This window comes from Chrysemys picta, chromosome 15 (genome assembly GCF_011386835.1).
Source record: "Chrysemys picta bellii isolate R12L10 chromosome 15, ASM1138683v2, whole genome shotgun sequence".
Taxonomy (NCBI): Eukaryota; Metazoa; Chordata; order Testudines; family Emydidae; genus Chrysemys; species Chrysemys picta.
Window position 1 is genome coordinate 18,022,999 of NC_088805.1, and position 25,132 is coordinate 18,048,130.

A 25,132-nucleotide genomic window follows, 5' to 3' on the forward strand; every position below is an offset into this window, starting at 1 on the left:
GGGACTGGGAACCAGGATTCTTGGGTTTTATTCCTACTTCACCTACATATAGGCTGTGAAATCTTGGGTAAATTACTCAACCTACTTATCGGTGCACCAGTTTGTCTGAGTACAATAGTAACACTTACCAACACCTTCTTCAGAAGACAGGAATTCACATTGACAAAAGCACTTTGAGGTCGCTGGATGAAAAAGGCACTGTGTAATCTTAGCTTTTTCATGAATTGTAATAAAGAAATTAAGAACAATTACTGTACGTCACTTAGTCCATCCCCTGCCAATACAGGATTGTCCTGTATATCAGCAGTTCTCAACCTTTTTCTTTCTGAGGCCCTCCCCAATATTCTATTAAAAATTCCAGGGCTCAAGAGGGTTGGGGGGGCGCCCTCGGGGCAGGGGCCTTGAGCTTAGGCATAGTGTGACGTCTATTTTTTGGGGGGGAGGGGCCAGTGGGGCTCGAGCCAGCTCTGCATGGTGGGGTCCAGGAAGGGAGCACCACCTCCACCCCATGGCTCACCTCAGCAGGCCACCCGCCTGTCTGGGTTGAGGGGGGAGCAACCAAAAATTATAACTCAATGGTGGGGGGCTTAGCTCAAAAAGTTTGAAAACAGCTTAGGGTGCAGGCAGGGGGGTAGCTAAGGGTTGTGTGCAGACAGGGGGGTAGCTCAGGGTGCAGGGAAGGGGGTAGCTAAGCAGTGGCACTGGAATGCATTTTATAGTGGGGGTGCTGAAAGCCAGCAAAACTATCCCCAAACTTTTTACCTCATGCCCCCACCCCAGCTGAAGCTAGGCACAGGGCCGTGTCTCCAGGAGGGGGGGGACAGACAGGGATAAGGGGGCTGAGGCAGGGGCAGGCGCAGGGCCAGTAGCGGCCCCCCGCACCTCTTCTTCCAGCGCCTATGTAGCTAGAGGCTGTGTGCGGGCATGGAGGTAGCTCAGGGTGCAGGGAGAGCATAGCTCAGGGTGCAGGGGCTGTGTGCTGAGAGGGCTTCCCTGTGGTCCCTGTTCCCCAAGGGCTCTGCCAGCCATGAAGCCAGGTCCCCCGCCCAGGCGGCTCTTACCAGCTGTGTAAGCAAAGCGGGGTGGGAGCTGAGGAGCAGCTTCAACCCGGGGCACCAGCAGGAGACGAGGGAATGCTGCGGCTGCCTGCTTCAAGGCACCAGCCAGAGCAGTAGCTGCCCCCTACTCACTGCCCGGCTCCAGCTTCCCGCCTCCAACCTGGCCAGGGGGCGGGGAGAGAAGGAGATGCGGGGGGTGTGGCGCTGACCCCGGGACTGCTGTGATCTTGTGCTGCAGTTTGCGGGAGGGGGTGACAATGCCCTCCATGTCCACAACTCTGCCCATGGGCTCAGGGCTTCTGCTCCATAGGGAGCACCAGGGCTCGGGGCTCTGGGATTAAGCTCCACTCCTCCCAGTTCCAGCCCCCAGAATAAGCTATACCAGCATAAGCACTTCTGTACTGGTAGAACTAGGGAGGTTGTATTGCTTTAACTCAGGGGTTCTCAAACTGGGGGTCGGGACCCCTCAGGGGGTCATGAGGTTATTATATGGGGGGTTGCGAGCTGTCAGCCTCCACCCTAAACCCCACTTTGCCTCCAGCATTTATAATGGTATTAAATATACAAATATACAAAAAAGTATTTTTAATTTATAAGGGGGGTCACATTCAGAGGCTTGCTATGTGAAAGGGGTCACCAGTACAAAAGTTTGAGATCCACTGCTTTAACTATACCAGTATGATTAAACATATAGCTCTATCCCGATATAACGCTGTCCTCGGGAGCCAAAAAATCTTAGCGCGTTATAGATAAAACCGCGTTACATTGAACGTGGTTTGATCAGCCGGAGCGTGCAGCCCCACCCCCCCGGAGCACTGCTTTACCGTGTTATACCCGAATTCATGTTATATCAAGTCGCATTATATTGGGGGTAGAGGTGTATATATATAGGTGTAGACAAGCCTTAAAATGCATTGGAATTAAATTGCATGAAAGAAAATTTAGTCTGAAAAACAGCGGGGGGGGAGGTGTGTGTGAAATCCTAACAATGAGCGCCATTGGATTGTGGAATAATTTCCCAAGGAAAGTAGTAGAATGTCTGTGGCTAGCAACTTTTAAAACTGCACTGGATAATATATTATATACAGCAGTGGTTCTCAACTGGGGGTCCACAAACCCTTTCAAGAGGGCCCCAGGTTCCCGCGGCTGAAATCCAGAGCCCAAGCTGCAGCTCCCCCGCAGGGCTGAAGTCAGGAGCTGAGGTTGAAGCCCCGATTCGTGGCGACCCCGTGGGGCTGAAGCTGAGAGGCGTGGGGCTGAAGCCCTGATCCCTGGAGCCCCCCGCAGGGCTGAAGCTGGGAGGCGCGAGTCTGAAGCCCTGATTTCCGGCGCCCCCCACGGGGCTGAAGCCGAGAGGCGTGGGACTCAACAAGCCCCAATCTCCGGCGCCCCTGTACAGGAATATACTAACTAAACTATACTAACATAAGGCACCATTCTACCATTATAACTACATCCATACTAAGAACCGTACCAGCATAACTATTTCAGTAAATAAATAAAATAAAAAATACAGCCCTAACCAAAACAGTGGGATTGATACCATTTTAAAGTGTAGACTATGTCTTATTTATACTCTTGGGAATACCATAACAATTTATATCTTTTCTTAATATTTACACGCTTTATGCAGGACTCTGACTCAGCTGGTATATCATATCAGCACTTCTCTGAAGTTGAGATCTTGTTCTCCAAAATCTCAACTTTCATGAAAACATACAAAAACAACATAAAGTAAAAGCTTTGTTATCCGGCATGTTGAGGGAATGCGGGGTGCCGCTAAGTCAAAAATTCCAGTTAACTAAGAGGGAGGGAATTTGGGCGCGGAAGGGGGCTCAGGGCTGGGTGTTGGGGCGCGGGAGAGGGTGCGGGGCACAGGCTCTGGGAGGGAGTTTGGGTATGGCAGAGGGCTTGGGCTAGGGGGTTGGGGCGCGGGAGGGGTTTCGGTGTGCCGGATCCAGGCGGCGCTCACCTCAGGTGGCTCCCCACAAGCAGTGACATGTCCCTGCAGGGCTGCTGCTCCTAGGCAGAGGTGCGGACAAATGGTTCTGTGCGCGGCCAGGTGGCTCTGTGCACTGCCTCTGCCTGCAGGCACTGCCCCTGCAGCTCCCATTGGCCGCAGTCCCCAGCCAATAGGAGCTGCGGAGCCAGCACTCGGGGCAGGGTAGGGGCAGCACACGGAGCCCCCATGGCCATTCCTCCACCTAGGAGCAGCAGGGACATGTCTCCACTTGGTTAGAGTACTGAACCTGCGTAGTGGGAAAAAGGCTTTGGCCTTCGCTGCATCTAGATAGGCTCCTATGAATTCCACATGTTGCACTGGAGTCAGAGTCGATTTTTGAGTGTTCAGTTGTAGTCTTTTGCGAGGCTGATAGGGTGTCATCAAAGGATCATGTCTTGAGTAGGCAATCATCTAGAAATGAATATATCATGATTCCTAATTTGCAAAGATGGGACCTAATTTACCATAGATAGGACCTTTGAGAACACACTGGGTGCTCTTGATAGGCCAAATGGAAGCACTCTGTACTGAAAATGGTCTTGACCCAGGGTGGACCTCAGGAACCTCCTGTGGGATGGTTGAATTGCGATATGAAAATAGGCATCTTGTAGGTTGAGGGCCGAGAACCAGTCTCCCTGGTCCAGCAATGGAATTATTGCTGCTAATGTAAACCTCTTGAATCTTTGTGCCTTTACATATTTGTTTAGTGATCTCAAATCCAAAATGGGTCTCCATCTTCTGTTTTTTTGTTTTGTCTTGTTTTTTTGGTATCAGGAAGTATTTGGAGTAGAAACCCTTCCCTCTGTGCTGAGTTGGAACTGGTTCTATTGCACCATGATTTAGAAGAGGATTTATTTCCTGACGTAACAGGCACTCGTGAGAAGGGTCCCTGAAGAGGGACAGGGAGGATGGAGGGAGGTAAAGTGGATTGAATAACCATTGGAGATGATTTCCAGTACCTACTTGTCTGATGTTATCGCATTCCCCTTTTGTCGAAAAAGAACAAGGCGGTGTCTAAAAGGATGTAGATAATTTGAGTTTTGCAGCAACTGATTGTGACAGTTGTAGCTCAGGACCTCGACCAATGTATCAGAATTGATGTTCTAACTTTGAGGGCTCTGCAGTTGAAGTTTGGGGTACTGTCGGCCTTCGTTTTTGCACCCGTTGTCTTTTCTGCTGGGGTTCGTAGTGTCTCTGGGGTGGCGGGAACTGGGCAGGTTGGGATCTTTGTGATGCCTGAGATTTGCTGTATTTTCTTTTCTGAGCAGACATGTAGACCCTCAAGAAATGCAACGTGACTGGAGTCTTTTAGTGTGTGAAGTGAACCATCTGTTTTCTCTGCACAGAGTTTGGACCCTTGAAATAGAAGGTCCTCCCCAGTTATTTGGACTTCTTTTGGGAGGCCTGAAAGGTGAAGCCACGAAGCTTTCCTCATTACTACCGTAGTTGATAGGGAGTGGGGGTATATCCTATGGGGGATTAGCTACCAGTCTTGGGGTGTATCTGCCCTATTTCTCAGCAGTTCATCCTGAATTTGGCATCCTCAGTTGTGACCCACTGAGGCACGCTTACAGTGGAAACTAGTATCTATAGGCTACCCAGGGTCGCAATACAGGATCACTGGGATGGTACTCAAGGGTGTCCATAAAAGTGGGTGGGTCTTGCCTGTCATGTCAATATTGTGGCTCTGCAAATGTTTCTAGGTGATTGGTCCCTTGACATTCCCCTGGGGAGCTTTGCACGGAGAGAAGATATGTTATCATCATTGCCCTCTTCTTCGTTTGATAGAGGTGGAGCAAATAAGGGGGCCAATGGTGAGTGTCTCGGTACCACGGGGAATTCAGGAGACCAAGATGTGGTCAGTACCACGATGCTGGTATCGAGTAGTGGGGATTCCATTGTTTCTAAGAGAAATGGAATTCCTGTGGTACCGTAGTGGCAATCCGTACCGACAGAGTCGGTCTAGAGGGGCCCATCAGTGTCAAGGGAGTCAGCAGTACCTGTAGTCTTCTGTGGTCCAATGATGGGCCAGAAGATGGCACTTTGGTCTTTTGCGTGGAAGTGCAAGGCTCCACATATGTTACCTTCTGTCATGCCTCAAAACGGTATATGCACCAAACAGAGACAAATTGAACAAACTACCGTTCTACTGTTTCACCAGAACATTCTCCTTAAAATAACTATATAAAACAAAAACAATGCAGGGAATATTAATTCTGGAAAATGTTATATTAAATTAAAATATGCCATCTGCACAGATGGTCCTCTCTGATAGAATGGGGCCTGGTTCTGAAACCTTTACTCATGCAAACAGTCCTATGTCCTATCAAAATCAAGTCCTATGTCCTATCAAAATCAAAATTACTCCTGGAGCAAGTGCTACTCACATGAGAACAGATAACAGGATCAGACTCTTAAGTAAGACAGCCTTTAGTTCACATTGCATTTCTTTCACTTGTATCCGTCAAGACTCATGCACTTTAAGGACTATTGATACCATGGAGTCATTAATATTGTGTGCTTGTGGTCAAACTGCTCTTTATAACTTGAGTAAGGTGTGGTTATATTTAGAGATAAATATTCTGATAAAAATCATAAGACTGTATAAACAATTAAAAACTTAAACTAGTGTCGCCCATTTGTCTTGGCTTCAAGACTTGGTTGCATTAGAGGAACCACAATTCCAAGGAGAAATGCTATACTAACATTTCTGTCATCACGGCCGGTTGACTATAAGCAGTGAATTGCTAGACTCCAAACATCTATAGTTAATCACCATTTTGAAAAATTCAAGATCCAGAGAGTAGGCATGTAGGGAGTGATCTCAACAGTCACAGGCAAAGGAGACACTTTCTGCAGCAAAGTACAGCAACGAAAACATTGCAGCAGGCTATGGAAAGCCTGCAGCCTTATCCTTTCATAGAAAATGTGATTGTAATGACAAAGAAAAAAAATATGTCAAGTGGAAGGGATAAGGGAAGCCATTCAGTTACCTAGGCCAGCTTCACAGAATACAAATAGAGCAATAATAATGTCAATAGGCAGGTGTTTAAGCTAATAGATACTAGTTAAAAAGTGGTTATTTTGAGGGGAGAGGAAGAAATCAAACTGTGACCCTACAGAGGAGTGTGTGTCTGAGCTCAGCAACAGATGTGTCAAACGACTTATCCCAACGATGAGGAGTTAATTGATTCTATAAATAGTATCATGTAGATAGAAACACAAAGCTACTTAATCTCAGATCCAAAGCACACAGTCTAGCTTTGTTTATCAGTAAAATTATTTGCATTCAAGGGAGGCAGAGTGGTCAGGTGTTTTACATGTAGATAAACACAGACCTAATTTGATTTGAGGCTATTGAGATATTTGCTTCTTTTTATGTTGTAGAAGTGCAGGGCTCTTTGAGATCTGTAGATTACAGTGGAAGAAAAGCTAGTTCCAATAAAACTGTGTACATACATTCTTGACTAACAACAAATGTTTTGTAGTTCTAGTGCTCAGTTCTCAGTGGATTTATAAGGGCGACTCCCACTAATGCTTATGAGAGTAGTGCAAATAAATGTATCAAAGCGGAAAAGTTGTTTTTTTTTTACAAGTCTGAATCAAATAAATATCTGCCACGGTGTTTCTCCCCCATGAACCAATTTGTATTGCCAGAAAAACTGTTGTCCTGCAGAGTCCAGAACATGTTTTTCTAATGGCTCTTTTTGCACAGAGGAAAAAATATATCCCTTTTTCTGTTTCTCTGAACGTGTATCTTGTTTTTTAAATCTCTCCCCCACCTTCCTATGGAATGTGTGGCTTCTTCACCGCCTCTTCAGGGGGTCTGAAAAAACAGGTACAAATAATACCTCTGACAGAACAAAAGTCAATATTCATGCTTAGAATTCCTGAAGCTACAAAATCAAGCTGACTTTAACTGCTTACCAACCACTCCTGCAGCGGTACTCTCCCTTACGGCAGCTTCTCTCTCATTGAGAAATAGGAACAAATTGAGACCTCATGTTATTTTAAACCAGGCAAATGCCACTGAAGTCAGTTACACCAGCATAAAGTTAGGGTGAAAACAGAATGAGACCCAATAGCTCTTATTCTCTCCGGGAACTGTCTGTCCCATTCTAAGGACTCATCTACACTGGAGCTGGAGGTGTAATTTCCAGCTTGGGTAGACACATACAGACCAGTGCTTTACTTGTCTTCCATAATTTTATGGGCCAAATTCAGAGTTAGGGAAAGCAGGGGGCAGCTCCCCTTCAGTCAATACAGAGGCATCTGTTTACCACACGTCTCAGTTTAGCCATGTAAATGTAAAATACAATCCAGTTCTCCCTGCACAACACTGCAGCTTTTTTGTTTCACAAGGCAAATGTATATTTGAGAACTAATGAATAATATGTGCAAGAAGCAAATGTACTCAGCTCACTGGACAACTCAAATAATCAGCCTGTTCATGCACAAGCATTCAAAAGCAGGAAAAATAGATACATTTTAATCACGGTCTCTGAGACCCATCATTTCATATGATGGATTCTGGCATATAGATGTCTTGTTAACACTGCCAACAGAGTAGTCTTTGTTACAGACAATGACAACATCCTGGTCCAGAGTCTAGCTGCCGGTCTGAGGAGCAGAAACAGTGTCATGAACCCTGCCAATTAACTTCTCTGCTCTGGGGAACAAGACATTGGTGGCTCCTGGAAGCAGAGACTTAGCACTTGATCTTCCAAGCACAGGGCCACGGTCTGCTCTACATACGGATGCACTGACATGAGTGTTGCAGCAACAGCAGAATTTAGCCTTCAGAGAATAACGTTATGCCTTGTTCGTACAATTCGGCAAGGCAAAGAGCCATAGTGATCCCACAGATCAGCGTAGGCTCAAATAAATGCCCTGAAAAAATGCCCTGAACTTCCACACATCCTTCACTAATGCAGGATGTGTCTGGTACTTGAGTGAAACATAGGTATGCTCCAATGCTTAGGCTGCAAAATATTACACTCAGACACTTAGCCAAAAACAATTTTTATTATAGGCAGTGCAGGTAATGATTCCAGTAGTTAAAACTGCCTGACACTTTCATTTTAAGACCCCTTTTTCAAGAGCTTCTAGCTTTGCCATGCTTTATGCATTTGGACTGAAGTTTTCCATGCCAAGTGTCTGCCTCAGGTAGGGTTGCCAGGTGTCCAGTTTTCAACCACAAAATCTAGTCAAAAAGGGGACCTGGCAGTGTCTGGTTACCAGAGTTACTGCAATCAGTCTCTCCACAAAGATGGTGGGAAGAGCAGCAGCTCTGGAGGAGCTGCTCAGCCACTGACGGAGAGAACTGACTGGCTCCCGGACCCGGTCCAGGCTCTCTGGTGGAGAGGTAGGAACTGGGCTGCCACCACCATCAGGGGTGGAGAGATCCTGTCCACCCTGCCCACCCCCACGCTGTGCCCTGATTTCCCAGCCCTGCCCTCACTCTGAGGACTGACACCCCCCCCCTCCATCCTGCTGTGCCCTAATTAGAAGAAGGTGCAAAATAAAAAAATCCCAGTGCACTTATGGGGTTCCCAAGTGGGGTCGACAGTTAGAGGTTTGCTCATGCCCCAAACCATGAAGGTTCATAGCCTTTAGATATCCCCTCCACTGGGCCCTCAGAGATGTACAGATTCTTGCCACTCCACCAGAATGAACAGGGTAAAATTGTCACTTATCTCCAACGTGGCTAGATCCCCACATGATGCAGGAGAGTGGAACATGCTTTGAAGATGCAATTAAGGATGTAAAAAATAAAAAAAAACCCACAATCCATTTCTCTCACTAATTGGATCAGGAATATTTAACGCAAGTTTGACTTTTCAGACAATGCCCAACTGCATTTTATTAATCCATCTGATTTTTAACTCAATTTAAAAACAGCTATCCTCATAGAGAACATTACTAGTAATATGTAGAATTGAATTTGTAGTACTGTGGGAAATAGCCTCACTCTTTTTATAAATAATGTTTTATAAATGTCTTAAGCCCCACTTGCCGTTGTATAGTACATAATAATGTAATTGCTGGTCATGCTGCCATGAAGAATATGCTCCTTCAGGTGATGATTTACTGTGTTGAACAAACTCCATGCATTTTGGTACTCCTGTTATGCCAGGTGAATACGGAGGTGGGGCAGGGGCGTCTCGTTTTCAGTTAGAAAGCTGGCAACCCTCACCTCAGGCTGAATTTATTTGTTTGAATAATTTCAGCTACCATAGTCCAGGAATTTCTCAGATAGAGATTAGAGGGAAATAAGTTGTTTTGCCCATGCTAAAACCCCTACAGCCATTTGTTGAGAAGCTCTGGTGCCTCCACACTTTGGAACAGGGACTTCAAATTTGGAGGAGGTTGCCCTGGTGTCAAGGATGTATCTTTTTTTCTGTCTGTGAACATCTGCTCAAATTTGGCCAAATTATGAGCCTCTGAAAATCTCAGTTCACACATGCTCAGTAGAGACTAGTTGAAGCTACATTCTTCCAGTATTTCACTTTCACTGGGCATGCTCCCATGCCAGGGCAGCAGGGGCTGAGTAGGACCTTTCCCTGCAATTGCTCCTCCTGGCTATCAGGCATCATTGTGGTGCTAAACAGAAAGTGAGAGACAGAAGATTGTATCTCCTGCATTCTCAGTGCTCCTGCTGCTGGCACCCAGGCAGCAAAGTCAAGAAGGGGAAGGGAGGGTAGGTAACTAAAGACTTTCACAGTCTCATATCCACAAGGTTGTATGTATGCCTGAACTCTGGCATTTTGTAATGTTTGGATCCATGACTTTGCAACCTAATTGTTCTTTTAACTTCATTTTTTGTATATAATATAGATATAAATGTGTATAAACATCCGTGTGTAAATACATACCCAAATTTGCCAGGTTTATTTCTGGCTACATGTTTGTACTCCAAGCATACAATCCTAATCCCTCCCATACTTACATACAATTAGTCAGTTAAAATTGGGATATATTTTAAAGAATCGCCACAACAACCTTCCCTAAAACCACAGGCCAGCCCTGTGCACAGTGGTGTGATCATGGTGGATGTGTTTGCCACATTCCTGTTTGGGATGTGCAATACATGCAATGTGGGGAAAGTGTTCCTGGAGAACTCCCATAGTCTTAGACCTACATTTTCTTTTAGCTTTGGATGGCTCAATATTTTCAAGTTGAAATATGTAGGTTCTCTTTCCTGTGGTGCTGAGCACACAACAGTTACAATTCACTTCTGTGATGAAGTGGCAATGTTCTTATGTTTTCTTTGAATACTGTGTGTGCGCCTCAGTTTCCCCTATTTTTCCCCTATTCCCCTAAATTACTCAAGTATTTAGGTGGTGGGATAGAGTATGTGATCACAGCAGTGACCCCTAGAGGACAGGTGTGACTGCTGACTGGCTGCCTGGGACAGAGAATGGCCAACACTCTGTGGCCTGGCATCTGATGGCAGGGCCCCCTTCTCTGCAAGAATTAGCTGGAGGTGTTGATGCAGACCAGGTGACCTGCTGGCCCGGGAAAGAGACAAAGAAACAAGGAGGGGCTATAGGGGGTCTGAGGCCAGGCAGCTGAATCTGGTCTCCTGTTTGGGACTTGGATGGGGGAGTCCAGGGCATCAGCCTCTGGATCCCCCCAAGATGGACTTTACTGAATGGTCCTGCTTTATGTTCTAACAAGCTCTGTTCTACACTATGTTCCTGTCGACTAATAAACCCTTCTGTTTTAAAACACTGGCTGAGAGTCACTGCAGACTGTGAAGTTGGGGTGCATGGCCCCTCTGGCTTCCCTAGGGGTCCCATCCAGGTGGACTCACTGCGGGAAGTGCACAGTGAGAACATGGGTGCTGAATGCTCTGAGGTCAGACCCAGGAAGGCCATAGTGGAAAAAGCTTCTTGCCCTGGCGACAGCTATCTGGTTTCATACAGAGCAGTTCCAGAGCACGGGGCCTGTGACTCTGTGACAACTTCCAATGGAGCAGTGTGTGATCAGCATCTCTGACAACCAGGCCATAGGCATTTCAAGTGCAACATTCAGCATCGGTGGTGTTCAAAATTAGAGAGCCCTCTCAAAATGTGGGTGTTGTGAAATCATGGCTCTGCCTTATCAGTTGAGCATACAGGCCAGGCTCTGATGTGACACAGCAAAACCAGCAGCCAGTAACAATCAAATCCATTTTCATACCGAATTTGGAAAAGCATGCAGAATGCAAAATGTGTCCCCAACTGTATGAGAAAGATGGCAGGGGTATAAATACTATAATGAAACTTCAGTTAACAAGAATTATGGGTGAGATGTTTTCTTTCCTCCACCCAATCAGAATAATAAAGCCCCAGTTTTAAAATGCTTCAGGGATGTCTCTCTACAAACCAAATAGTAAACATCCCTCTACAAACCAAATAGTAAATTGTTACAAAGGTAAACAGCAACATGCAAGTTACAAAGTAGCCAAAAATAAGGCTAGTCCTAGTCCTGTGCAACGTATCTGACTGGACAGGGAATCTGGCATTTCAGGGGACCACAGGCTGCAGGAGCGTGTGCTTAAGGTTCACTTTAGCCAGCTGTCTTGAAGACATGTACTTTTTCTGGGACTGCGATCCCTGGCAGCAGAAGGTTAAGGTTGGGGCTGGAAGCTTTGCCATTTGGCCAGTCTAGAAGACTGCTGACTCCTTGCAAGTGCAATGTTCATACACATATTGGACCCCAACTATTTATACCTTTGATTTATGGATTGGCTACCATCATGTTTCAGTTACAAGAGCTTCCCCTCTCTCACGGAGTACAAAGTGCTATCCTTCATGGATTCTTTGCTTCTATTGCAAAGGAGCAATCACCAACAGCCCTGCAAAAGCGAGAGAGACGTGATCTAGGGGCTGCCTGGTTTCCCTAGTAGGAGCAAGCAGAAGAGAGACTGAGCATAGAGAAGATTCCTCTTTCATCAAAGCTTCAACTGAAAGCCAAGGAATCCAGTAGCTGTGTCCGGAAGCTCCACTACAATCTCTGGTGAAAAAAGAACTGATAGCAGTAGGGGTTTCAATACTCACCTCAGTTAGGGCTTGTCGATACTACCTGCTGGATTGGCGGGCAACGATTGAGCCAGTGGGGTCGATTTATCGCGTCTACTGAGTGCTCTCCTGTCGACTCCAGTACTCCACCAGAGTGAGAGGTGCAGGCGGAGTCGACAGGAGAGCGTCAGTAGTCGACTCACCACAGTGAAGAGACTGCGGTGAGAAGATCTAAGTACGCCGACTTCAGCCACATTATTCGCATAGCTGAAGTTGTGTAACTTAGATCGACCCCCGCCCCCCCCACCCCCCAGTGTAGGCCAGGCCTTAGTTTAATGGTTGTAAGTGCTATGTTTATAGAAGTTCCTGTCACTAATACATTGGGAGCATGGACCAAAGTGGGGATCAATTATCATTAAACATTGGCTTGAGCCACAGAGTTCAGATCCCAGTCCAAACCACCCCAAATTTTCAGAGGCGGGTTGGATTAGAGCCCAGCTCCACTTAACCTTTTGGAAAGCCCAATTATTTCCTTCTAGGCTAATGTAGCCATACAGTGCCCTCTTTCCTTCCATAGCTACGTTATTTGTGTATCTTAATCTCGGGGTCCTTTGATCGCCCAATGCTTTTCACAGCTGAAGCTCCCCATCAGCGGGTTGTCTTCCTTCCAGCTGAATATTTCACTAATGCCTAACTGCAGCTGTTTAGAAGTAGAGATATTTAGCTTCTGGGTGACTACCTAAGATCTGCTTGAAGAAACTAGCTTTGGATTTAACCATCCCTTTTTAATAACTACTCTGTTGATGCTTATGCTGAGGAGTGGGGAAAGTTTTACATTTTGCTTTTACTGTCTAGCCACTTCAAATGTTTAATAATAAATTCTCTCCACTATTACACCAAAAACCTGGGCTGTTTAAACAGGTTTTTAGCTATAATAAACATATCTTTTAACTTATTTTTATTAAGTTTACATAAGTAATAGAGATAAGTGGCAAAGAAAATCCAAGCACTAAGTGCAAAATAAACTCCTCAGAATCCTTTCTACAAAGAATTTGAGAACTTTAATATGAATTACATACACCTCCAGCTTTGACACATAAACCAGAGACAATGTTTAACAAAAATAATAATCAAATGCGAGGGGGAAGAAGTAAAATCAGAAATGTGATATGAAACTCGGTAATTTAGAGAACTGGGAGAGCTATTTCAGAGTCAAGTTATTTTTAGAAGAATGCTTGGCTAAGGCTTTAATTCACCTAGTCAGAGACAAGGAAAACAGTGCATAGAATGGAATAATATTTCAGAAAAACAAACAGAAACTACTTTAATATTTGATGCACTGTTGTTGCTGAAAAATGGAATTTTTGAAGCACAAGCACCGAGATTAAAAAGATACAGGAAGCTGAAATCACAGTAGCTAAGAATGTTAGTGCTATTACTCTAATTAGTCTGCTGGACAAAGGGTGTGGCTTTTGGTTTCATTTCTACTTGTTTCAACTCTTGCACTAATCAGAGTAGGATCCTGATTTCAAAACTATCATTTTGGGATTGACTCAGCAACAGTTTGGAGCTCTGTTACCCCAGTTTTAGGTGACTTCACCAGGGCCACGTTTAGGCACAGGGTAGACATCTCTGTGAAGGGCACAAGAAAAGACCATCTTGCCTAAAAGATGCTGTACTTCACCCCCTGGAAGCATGGCTGCAGGAGGAGGTCACACAGGCAGAGGACATATTACCACCCTAGCAAGGGTGAATGGAAGATAAATGGAGAGTTTCAAAGGAGAGAGGTAGGAAACTGGGAATGAGAAAAGATGGACACTTCAGGAAACCAGCCAGGGTGGAATCAAGGAAGAACAAGCTGGTAAGGAATGTTCTTGCCTAGGGCTTGAATTTCATCATCACTCCGGCTCAGTTACTACAGAGCTTCTAAACCAAAAATTGAAATTATAGTCTATTTTGTTTGTCTCACAGATCTTGGATTCTCACCTTGGATTCTCCCCTTCCTCCTCTCATCCACTTTTACACGGCTGCCCTAGTAACAGATTTAGGGTCTTTAACAGTGTAAGAACTAATGAATTTTAAAAAGGAACAAAAAGAGAATTAAACTTAAAACTAAAAAAGGTCTTAATGAATTAAAACCCTTAAATGGTATACAAGCAGAAAATTATACAAGAGGAACAGACTGTAATCAAGTGCAGAAATACAGTACCTTTTGTGTTGTCCCCTTCTTGTAGTTGCTTTAAAAGAAAAGTTCTCCCTTAGTATTAAGCCCACAGAATATCTGATGATAACTGTATCTGTCAGAAAAAGAAAGATTTATTATTCTATGCCAGGAGAGGGAACAACTATGTTTACATAATGAATGAAATTTATGTAGTAAAAACCTTTCAATTTTCAGCCTCCTTGATTCCCCCTTGCTTTTGTGCACAGATTTGAATCCATGCTTCTGAATTATGGGGGAGGGCAGGAAGCACAGGGGAGGCACAGGAGGGAATGCTGTCTCAAAAAAGTCTATTTCCCCCAACCCTGGACTCCATGGAGTCTAAGCTCTGTAGAATCCCTCTGTAGAAGGGATATACTTGGGTAAGTAGGTAGTCAAGCTCTCTTCAATTCTCTTACAACACACGATAAATTGCTGCAGATTAAGTCTGTTGTGACATAGGCTGTTGTCCCCTACCCTGGGGTGGAAACATTTGAAGATTTCAGGAGCACCTGGCACGATGATTCCTGCAGGAACCATACTGTCAAGGGCCTAACGAAGCCAGGTGGCAGGATATTGGCTAGGAGCCTCCATGAAGATAGATATCCCTTTCTTCTGGAGGATCCCTGAGATCCATTTTCTTGGGAATGTGAAAATGTGGGTTTCATCCACAATGGTGGGAAACAAACACCAACCTCCCCAAAATGTGAGAGTTCTAACTTGGTTTTTTTACTCCATTAGATGAGTTGTTCCCACCTAGGAGAAAACAGCCCACTTAAAAACCATGTATCAATATCAGCAGCTTTGAAAATATCTTTTATAGACAGTACAAGCCTAACAGTGTTTTTCATGGTTGTGGTTAAACATTCCTGCTGTCCTGTAAAGGATGTGACTATAACTCCACTGCACTGTAATGAAAGGTTCTTTTCTTCCTACCTGAACTGAAAATATTAATATCTGGCTACATTGTTTGGAAATTCTAGTTTGTGCAAAACTCAGACATCTTCCACAGATCAAAAGGGCCATATATCATTTTAATTTCAGGAAAACAGTTACCTTGGTTCAGTATCCAATTCTGAGAAAGCTAATCTAGGACCAATATGGAGGCAAGCAGCTACTCCAATAGTGCATCAGTTCTTCAGTTACTCAATTTACACACAGGTAGAAGAAAGAACCCCCAAACGGGGAGAGAGGGGAGTCAGTGCTTTCCGATTAAACCTTGTACAGTAATTATTCATTTGTAGGGCAGTAACACCATGTGGCCCCCAACAGAAACTCATTCTCCTCAATGGGGAAAGGGGTGGGCTTTGAATGTTGATTTTAGACAAGTTTTAACCTCTCTCCTTTTGTTTGACGTTAAGTAGTATTTATTTTACAACTAGACAATGCCCAGGAATTTCAGACGTAAACAAGGAACTCACACCAAGCCTCCTTGAGAACTACATCTCCATTCTCCTTTCCTGCTTCTTCAGCCAAGTGCACTCAGTCCAGACAACTCCCCAGACCACCCTTCCTTGATTTCTCACATTCTACAACCTAGCCTCAATACCAGATACACACATATGCTCCTTACAGTTCCACTCTATAGCCACCTTCTTAGCTTTACACCCTGGCTGCAATCTGCAGGGAGGGAAGGTAGGTAAGTAGATTAAGGCCTGGTCTACACTACACAGTTAGGTCGATGCAAAGCAGCTATGCCGATTTAATAAAACCATCTTCTCCAGCAGCGTAGAGTCAGAGTGAATGTAGTTTGGTCGACGGTGCAAGTGTTGACACTGGTTACTTATGTCGACCATTATTGGCCTCCAGCAGCTGTCCCACAATGCCACACACCAACTGCTCTGGTCACCGTTGTGAACTCTGCTGCCCAGGGATCAGATAGACCCTACTTAAGGTCCCATGAACTTTTGAAAATCCTTTTCCTGATTGCCCAGCTTGGCGAGCACACCTAGCAGCTCTCCATTGTTGTTTATAGCCACCCAGCTGACCAGGCTGGTTACATGCTCCAGATGTGCTCCTGCCAGATACTGGATCTCCTGGGCCTGTGGAGAGAAGAGGCTGTGTAGGTACAGCTCTGAACCAGCTGTAGAAAGGTGGACATTTAAGAGCAGATTGCTTGGGGGGTTGAAGGAGAAGAGCTATGACAGGAACCAGCAGCAGAGTTGCATGAAAGCAAAGGAGCTGCAGCAGATATACTAGAAGGCCAGGAAAGCCAACAACTGATCTGGTGCCAAGCCACAGACCTGCTGCTTTTACAAATAGCTGCATACCATCCTCAGCGGAAACTACAGTACCACCTCCAACAGCACCACGGATACTTTCAAGGAGCCCGAGTCACTGTCCCCTACTGTGAACAGCAAGGAGGAGGAGGTGGACAAAGAAGAGGAGTATGGGGAACAGGCGACCATGAAATCCAGCTGTGCAGCAAGCCAGGACCTGTTTTTGACTCCCCCACAGTCCAGCCAGCCCCACCAGTCTAGCCCAGATGAGACAGCTGCAGAGGAAGGAACCTCCGGTAAGTATGCAGTTTATTTTGAAATTACAGGGATGGCACCTACAAAGCAGCAGGACAAGTCTTTTGATGTACTAATTTTTACTTGTGATAGAAGAGGTAGTGGAACAACCAAGAGAGGTAGAGTTGCTATCTGCTTTTCATTCCCCTCTACAGTTAGGCAGTGGGGGCCATACAGAGCAGTTTTTTTATGGGCACCAGGAGGTCCCAAGAATCCTCCGTAGAGATCTCAATGAAACATTCATGGAGGTACTCTGCCAAAGGTTTCCGAGGAGGGCTGCCTTTTTCCTTCTGCCGCAGTAGGACGCTTTTCCAAGCCACTCAGCGATTATGTCAGCAGGCACCACTGCAGTACACAGGCTAGCAGCATACAGGCCGGGCGGCGTTGGGATGCCAGCAGCAGCTATGCTCTGCCTCTTACCTCAATCCTGAGGGTATCTGCTAAAATCACCACCATCTGTGGAGAACAGTGCCAGTATTCAGTTCCATTGCCCTATACAACTAGAATCATGCAACTGAACTATTCCCTCCTCATTTTCCCAACCCCCGGAGGGCCACACTCACCATGGCTGGTGCTGTGACTGGTGCCGAGCTCAATCAATCCCAAGAAGTGAGCACATAGTGTTACAACTTTTGGGGAGCCAGGGGAATGAGTTCAGCATCTTAAGTTTTTATTTCTGTTGTCAATACACTGACAATGGTACCTCTGTGTGTTGTATCTGCAGCTGCAGCCATTACAGCTTTCACGGTTCCCTCCACACACACCCGCAACACCTGAGCCAGATGAGAAGAAAAAAAGAGGGCTCCGGGTGGCATGTTTCAGGAGATCCTGCAAGCCAGTGCTGCATCAGAGAACGAGCACAGGGCCTGGAGGATCACCCTTGTAGACAGCCTGGAGAAGGATAGGGTGGAGAGGAGAAAGAAGCAGGAAAAGAAGAGGGACATGCAGCAGAACAGAGAGCAGAGATGCTGCAGACTCTGGTGGTTAAACAATCCCATGCTCACCTCCATCTGCAGCCCACAGAGGACTCAATATCGGGACCTCCCTATACCCCCCCCCCAACATTCCACGTGACATCAGGGGTCAGTGCACTACCCCTACCACTGCATCTGGGGGGACATTAAAGACAATTACAGCTTCACATACACTGACCTGTGAAAGCCACGGTTGGTGTGGGTGTACCTGAAATCTATGTTCTTTCCCCTTCATAAGTTTTTTCATAGATTATAGGACTGGAAGGGACCTCGAGAGGTCATCGAGTCCAGTCCCCTGCCCGCATGGCAGGACCAAATACTGTCTAGACCATCCCTGATAGACATTTATCTAACCTACTCTTAAATATCTCCAGAGACGGAGATTCCACAACCTCCCTAGGCAATTTGTTCCAGTGTTTAAGTTCTGTTCCCTTAATTTATACATTTATACATTTTATTACATTTAAAATTATTTTTAATTGCCTGGTTTATGTCACAGAATAAAATTCTTTTATTTTTTTAAAAACAAAATTCATGTTTATTAGTTCACAGCATATGCTGGCTGGTGCTGAGCAAGTCTGACAGCACCTGATAACTGTTACTGCACTGTGTCACACAACACATATCCTTCACAAACAATATTTATAGGTGCATTGACAACGTTATATTCCTACATACACAGCAAGCCGAAGAAGATTCATACCGGGTCACAAAAGAGCAAGGCCAGGTACAGCACACTACTGCAACACACACAACTCTGGCTCACTATGGTCAGTGGTCTTTCAAAGTCTCCCTGAACTGCATAGCTCCTCACTGAGCTCTTCTAATAGCCCTTGTATCTTGCTGTTCAAATTCAGCAGACTGCTACTCCACCTCTGTAGAAACTTTTCCCCCTTTGCTTCACAGATATTATGCAGGATACAGCACACAGCTATAACCATTGGGATATTTTTCTCACTGACATCCAACCTTATAAGTAAACAATGCCAGTGACTCTTCAAACAACTCAAGGCACATTCAACTGTCATTCTGCACCTGCTGAGCCTGTAGTTGAAGTGCTCCTCAGTGCTGTCAAGGGTGGCTGGTGTATGGCTTCCTGAGCCATGGGAGCAAGGAAGTAGGCTGGGTTGCCCAGGATCACTATTGGCAGTTCAACATTCCCAGTGGTAATCCACTGGTCGGAAAAGAAAATCCTTACTTGCAGCTTTCTGAACAAGTCTGAGTTCTTAAAGATGCATGCGTCATGCACTTCTCTGACCAGTCACAGTGATGTCAGTAAAGCATCTCTGGTGTTCCACCAGCACTTGCATTACCACAGACAAGTAACCCTTTCTGTTGACGTACTTGTGGCAAGGTGATCTGGTGCCAAAATAGGGATATGTGTGACATCTATCACCCAACTGCAGTTTGGGAACCTCATTGCTGCAAAATCATCCAGTATGTCCTGCACACAACTGAGAGTCACAGTCCTGCATAGCAGGAGGTGACTAATGGCTTTGCACACTTAAATGGTAACGGATCCTGTGGTGGATTTTCTGACTTCAAATTGATTCCTGGCTAACCGGCAGCAATCTGGTGTCGCAAGTTTCCACAGTGCAATTGTCACTCTCTCTCAACTGTCAGTGAAGCTCTCATTTTGGTGGCCTTGCGCTGGAGGGCTGGGGCAAGTTCAGCACACGCATTCAGGAATGTGGCCTTGTGCATCCGAAAGTTCTGTAACTCCTGCTCATCATCCCAAACCTGCATTACGATGCGATCCCACCAGTCAGTGTTTTCTTGGGTCCAGAACCGGCACTCCACCACCTCCAGTTGCTCCGTGAATCTCACCAACAACCTTGAATTGTTGCCCACAGCAATCTAGCCTCCAAGGTATTGTCATGCTCCTGGGGCTCTTCTTGCAGCTCTGCAAATCCTGCAGGACCATGTGCCCTGTGCTAGCAATGCTCATGACAATCGTGCAGAGTTGTACAGCTCTATGCTTCTGTCAGAGATGGTGGACACTAAGGAGGACACGCGGGTTTCTGGGATTTTGAAAAGAAGGTGTAAAAATTATGGGATGCAGATGAAATTATGGGATGGAGAACACTGCATTATGGGAAGTTGGCCCCATGCTCCCAGTCACCCCTGCATGACTTGTTTCGGTCCCATCAGGCATTGCAAAAACTTCCCAAAAGACCCTGTGCTGGACGGTGGCCAGTTGCACAGTGAATACCTACCCATGGTGCACTGCACTCTGCATCGATACAAGTGCTCCTGGTGACTACATACACCGCCAACACAAGGAGCCAAGTATGTGCATGCACAACGATGTACTAACTGTGGCGGTTGTATGCTAAAGTAACTTAGGTCGACATAACTTTGTAGTGTAGACATGGCCTAAATTATCTTCATCTGAAAAATCTTGAATCCTATAAAATGATGCCTTCCATTGAATTAGCTGGTTTATTACAGTCTACTGTTAATTTTTTAAACAAGAAGCCAAGTCATGGTTTGTCTTCAGCGTAAATAACTGAGTTAACAGATTGGTTATTTCCCTTCCCTCACCTTTTTCTTAGTTGCTAGATGGGTCAACAGGAAGGAAGGTACAGTGGTTAGGGCATAAGGCTAGGCCTTGAGAGAACAGGGTTCCCATCCTTACTCCACCACAGACTTCCTGTGCAGCCTTGGGTCACTTAAGGAATTGAGGCACAGAGAGGCTATGTCTACACTGCAATAAGACAGAATTGGCTTATGTCAGCTGACTTGGGCTCAAGAGTCTGAGCCCAACTGTCTACACTGCAATTTTATAGCCCCGTGAGCCTGAGTCAGCTGACACAGGCCAGCCATTGGTGTTTTATTATGGCGTAGACACACCTAGCGATAATAGCACTTCCCTATTTCATCGGTACATACATTAAAGATTGTGAGGCATTCAGATACTATGGCAAGGGGGGGAGCATATCAGTATCTAAGAAAGAAAAACTTCTAGTGATCATCAAATTTACACAGTCTGCAATGTTTTGCATTTTTTTAAAAGAAGACAATTTATGTTGTTTTAAATACAAGTCTAGTTAATTGTTAAGGTTTCTTTAAGCATAAATGTAGGCCTATGAATCTGATCATTAGGTATGGTAAAGACAGGTTTTACAGGGAAAGCAAGTATCCAAATGTCCGTTACTGCTGAAATACTTACACACTACATCTCCTAATAGTGTTAGATCCAGAGTGACAATAATTATATTTTTAGTGTAGTAATAACTAATGTGGTACCAGTAGAGCAATAGTAATGATATCCAAAGTAGATATTGCTGTGCTATTGGCTGGCTCCCTGCTTCCCATCCCATCTTTGGGAGATTTACCAGACATAAGCAGAAAAGAGGAGGTTTCTCATAACTGAAAGGTAAAATCTAATGACATATATTGGCAACTAAAGAAATAAATTATCTCAGTTCCCTGGCTGTGTAAGATGTCCAGCAATCCAATTGTCTCCTTTGCGAGAATTCTCTTTCAAAAGTCTCTGTGTTATTTCCACTTCCAGAAAGATTGAGCTCTCTGATCCTGGAAGTTTTGAGAGAAGTCTGATTGGCTTTCAATCTCACTTACACTACTTTCTGTTCTGTTCTCCATCATTTAGTTACTTCTCCTCCCCTTACTCTACAGTCCATAGCCTCTGCTGAATAACAATTTAGCTGATAAAATATTCACTCCAACCTAACATAGCATTCACTTTAGTGGGAACTTGATCCAGCCCTTAAGGAGGAAGTGGAAAAAGCAAGAAATGTCTAAAGTAAGAGAAAAGCATGGATTCAAGATGAGAAGAGACACGGGTGCCCTGCATAACCCCCGAAGAGTTGAAGGATTTTTGTTTGGGCCCCATCTATCTCCCAGAATAACATTAATATAGGGAGTATACTCTATCATGGGTCAGAATTAGACATGTGGACAGATCAAGTGTAGGGAAGGCCAAATTGCCATTGCATGTGCTGCACCCATCCTGTGGATAAACAGAGGACATCAGTCGCCAGGACTCCCAGTCTGGCAGTTTAAAAATCAAACCATTCTCAGGCCTATTGTGGGATCCCTCACATTCTTTTATGCTGGCTGCAACAGCCATGGCTTCTTTGGGGAAAGGCATTTCCTCACTTGCCATCCACTAGCCTGAAAATGTAGCTAGTTGTGTCTACAGAACACCTGTAACACCAGTGACTTCAGAGGAGTTCCTTGTCATTTACACTGCTGTAATGTGAGGGGAGAAATCAAGCCCAGAGTCACTGCCAGCCTGGAGCTTGTTGATGCTCATTATAGCTTGGAGTCCTTTTTCAATTCTTGGCTGCTGTCCATTTTAATGCGTGCCTTCACACACACACACACACACACACACACACACAAGAGAGAGAGAGACACACACACCCCAGCTCGGAGCATATGACACTTAATAAAACAGAATCTGTACTTCATTATTAAAATGCTATACTTAAAATCTGCGATAACATCAAATATCTTACAGCACTCAGATGAGAAAGGTGGAGAAAAACCTGTAATGGCTTTTCTAATCGCTTGTTCTCTCTCACTCGTAACTAATTACCGCAGTCACACTGTTAAAAGATTCTTAGGCTTTTTACATTCTCTCAACCACAAACATCTACAGTATTAAAAAAAAAAAGAAAGAAAGAAATTAGAGACAATTAAACCATCCTTGTTACAACTAATGCAAATAAATATTTTCAGACAGAAGAAACTACCAGAACATCAAAATGCCTCGAATTGCAAAAAGGATGGGCAAATAAACATGTATGCATTAAGAACTTGTTGTCACCTTCAATGCTCTGTCCCAGCCTACACCCAGGAGCGCCATCAGCTTTTCTGCTGCCCTAGGCGGCGGAAGGTCCCGGCCCGAAATGTCACCCCCCACGGAGGTGGCGGAAGGTCCCGCTGCCGAAATACCGCCGCGGTCGCCACCCCCCAAATTGTAGCGCCCTAGGTGACCGCCTAGGTCGCCTAATGGGTTGCGCCGGCCCTGCCTAGACCTCTGCCTTCATCTCCTCCTACAATTCCTTACTCTGTCCATGCTTGTTCCCTATCTCCAGTACATGGTTGATTGTATATTAAAATATCAACAAAACAAGGAAGAACAACCATAAGGCCCATAATACAGCCAAACGTGTGGGTGCATGGCTCGGATGCAGGCTACAGCTGAAGAACATACAAAATAGTAGCATGGAGCTAGATCTCCCTATTTAAAGGTACAATATACCGAAAATAGATCAAAACAGACACAAACTATGTATACTACACCATACAGATTATAAATTGTAATACCTCACACATTTATATAATACCTTTCATCCAGAAGAGGCAGACTCCAAGCTGCCTGATTTGCTAATACTTGTTTAATTACTGTCAAGAATTTAAAAAACCATGTATTTTGTGCAACTCATGATTTTGAACTCCCTTGCAAAATCCTACTCACTGTTAATTATAATGTAAATTGGTGAATTAACATAGAGAAGGTCATCATAAATTAAATCAACTGATATAAACCTGGGCAAAGAATAGAAAGAAAGTAGTGGCAACACACCTAGAAAATTATAGGAAACCTTAATAATGCTTCATTCACCCGTTAAAAGTGCCTGCTGGATAGATATCCACACCTTCCAAAATAGATGTTAAGGGTGAGAGCTGTTATTACCCGTAAATTGTATATAAATATTAAATAAGAAGGGAACAAAAGCACATCAGCGCGCATATATGCCATAAACAAGAACCATGGCTTTTTAAAATGTCAGGACTTAAAATGTACAGCGGCCTATAAAATGTCACCCAAGTCGTTACAAGATGGCAGTGATGTAAATCATGTATTAAGGAAATGCCATCTAAATTAAGGTTGGAAAACTAAATGCACCTATTTTCTGTTGTGGATTCATACAGTAATTTGCTGAAACAGTATTTTTTAGTTTAGCATATGTCTACCTTCAAGGGAAATTAAAAAACCATCTATAACTACAAAAGCCAACACAAAGCAATGTTTCACTTTAACTTAATATGACACCAGAAAGTAAATTTAAACTAATCCTAGGCACTAAAGAAATTGCCAAAAAAAATGTGTGCATTTGTTAATTAAGAAGCCAAAACATTTTTGTGCTTTTTAATACTAGATCAGGACAACTTCTTCCCAACATGGAATGGAAAGCTATTCTACAACTGACAATTTCTGGATATTTTCATATCTAAAAGGCAACATTTCCAAGTTTTGTTTTCCAACATGCCACATAGATTAGCAACTGTACATAACTTGGAGATTTGCAAAATCCACTGAGTAGCCATAATTTATAAATTTCAAACTATTTAATGCTAATATACAATAATCTTTCTGTGAAGAAACTGCTGAAAGCTGAGATTATCATCTTTGTAAGGTTCTGATTACAAACAGAAGACATCTAGAAATTGAAAAGAAAATAGATGTTTCATGCATAATGTACATGGGACATAGTAATGTTTTAATAACCAAGTTCAAATAATTATATATAAAAACAAAACTGTGTAAACAAGATTTCTAAATAAACCTTGAGGCAGGCAATTAAACTATACTTTAATATCTTTTCTAAGAAAATGTAATCTAAATTTTACAACCTAATATGCACAAGTGTTCATCAGGCCAATTAAATTAAAATGTAACATCTGATCACCTTTTATGCAAATTTTAAAAGAAGTTTGATTATACTATATGTTAATATTAAGTTTCATTTAATTTAGTTGATGAATTACCCAATTTTGATGCACAGTAAATATACTCCAATCCAGAAATATAATTCTTCATGGTATAAACCAGATCCTTCTATAGAGAAGCACCAGAAATGTATTACTTTTTCTGGAAGGATCACTTTTCACTCCCATTTAAATTACAATCAAATTATAACCAAAGACCTGTTATTATTTCAGTGGGAGTTTTGCCTAAGTAAGAATTGCAGGATCAGGCCTCTAATGACTACTTAGCAAGTTCAGGCCAACAACACTGAACATCAGCAGCTTTCATATATGGAATTTTTTTTACCAAAAGACGTGTAAATAGGAGTTTCTCAGTCTGTATGAGCGACATTCTGAATTCCTGCCCAACTCACAAGTAGGCCAGCCTTGCACAGCATGGATGTCAGCCTGGAGTGTGTAGCCCATAAAGGGAACATACAATCCTTGAGGGGATTTTGGCTACTGGAACTGAGTAGTTAAGGACCCAAAGGTACCGGAGGGACTTCAAAAGTCATGGGCCCAAGCAACCAAAATGAGCCACATCTGAGTGGCACTGCAACCCTGTTTACCAGGAGGCAACATGATTCACGCACATCTGGACTGGCCACCCTTCCATCATGACAGCCACCCCTCTATTGTAACAAAGGTGTGGCCAAG

General features: G+C 44.2%; 1 protein-coding gene across 14 annotated transcripts in view; it reads right to left on the minus strand.

Annotated features, from left to right (window-relative positions):
- The window catches only part of ARVCF (ARVCF delta catenin family member), a 437,864-nt gene that overhangs the window by 242,533 nt on the left and 170,199 nt on the right, over window positions 1-25,132 (minus strand). For 13 of the 14 annotated variants that reach the window (XM_065568005.1, XM_065568006.1, XM_065568000.1 and 10 more), the window contains one exon: window positions 14,275-14,362. The gene's annotated coding sequence lies outside the window, so the exon portion shown is untranslated. Of the gene's footprint in view, window positions 1-11,777; window positions 11,903-14,274; window positions 14,363-25,132 lie in introns of all 14 variants that reach the window. The other variant, XM_065568018.1, reaches the window with a different exon arrangement.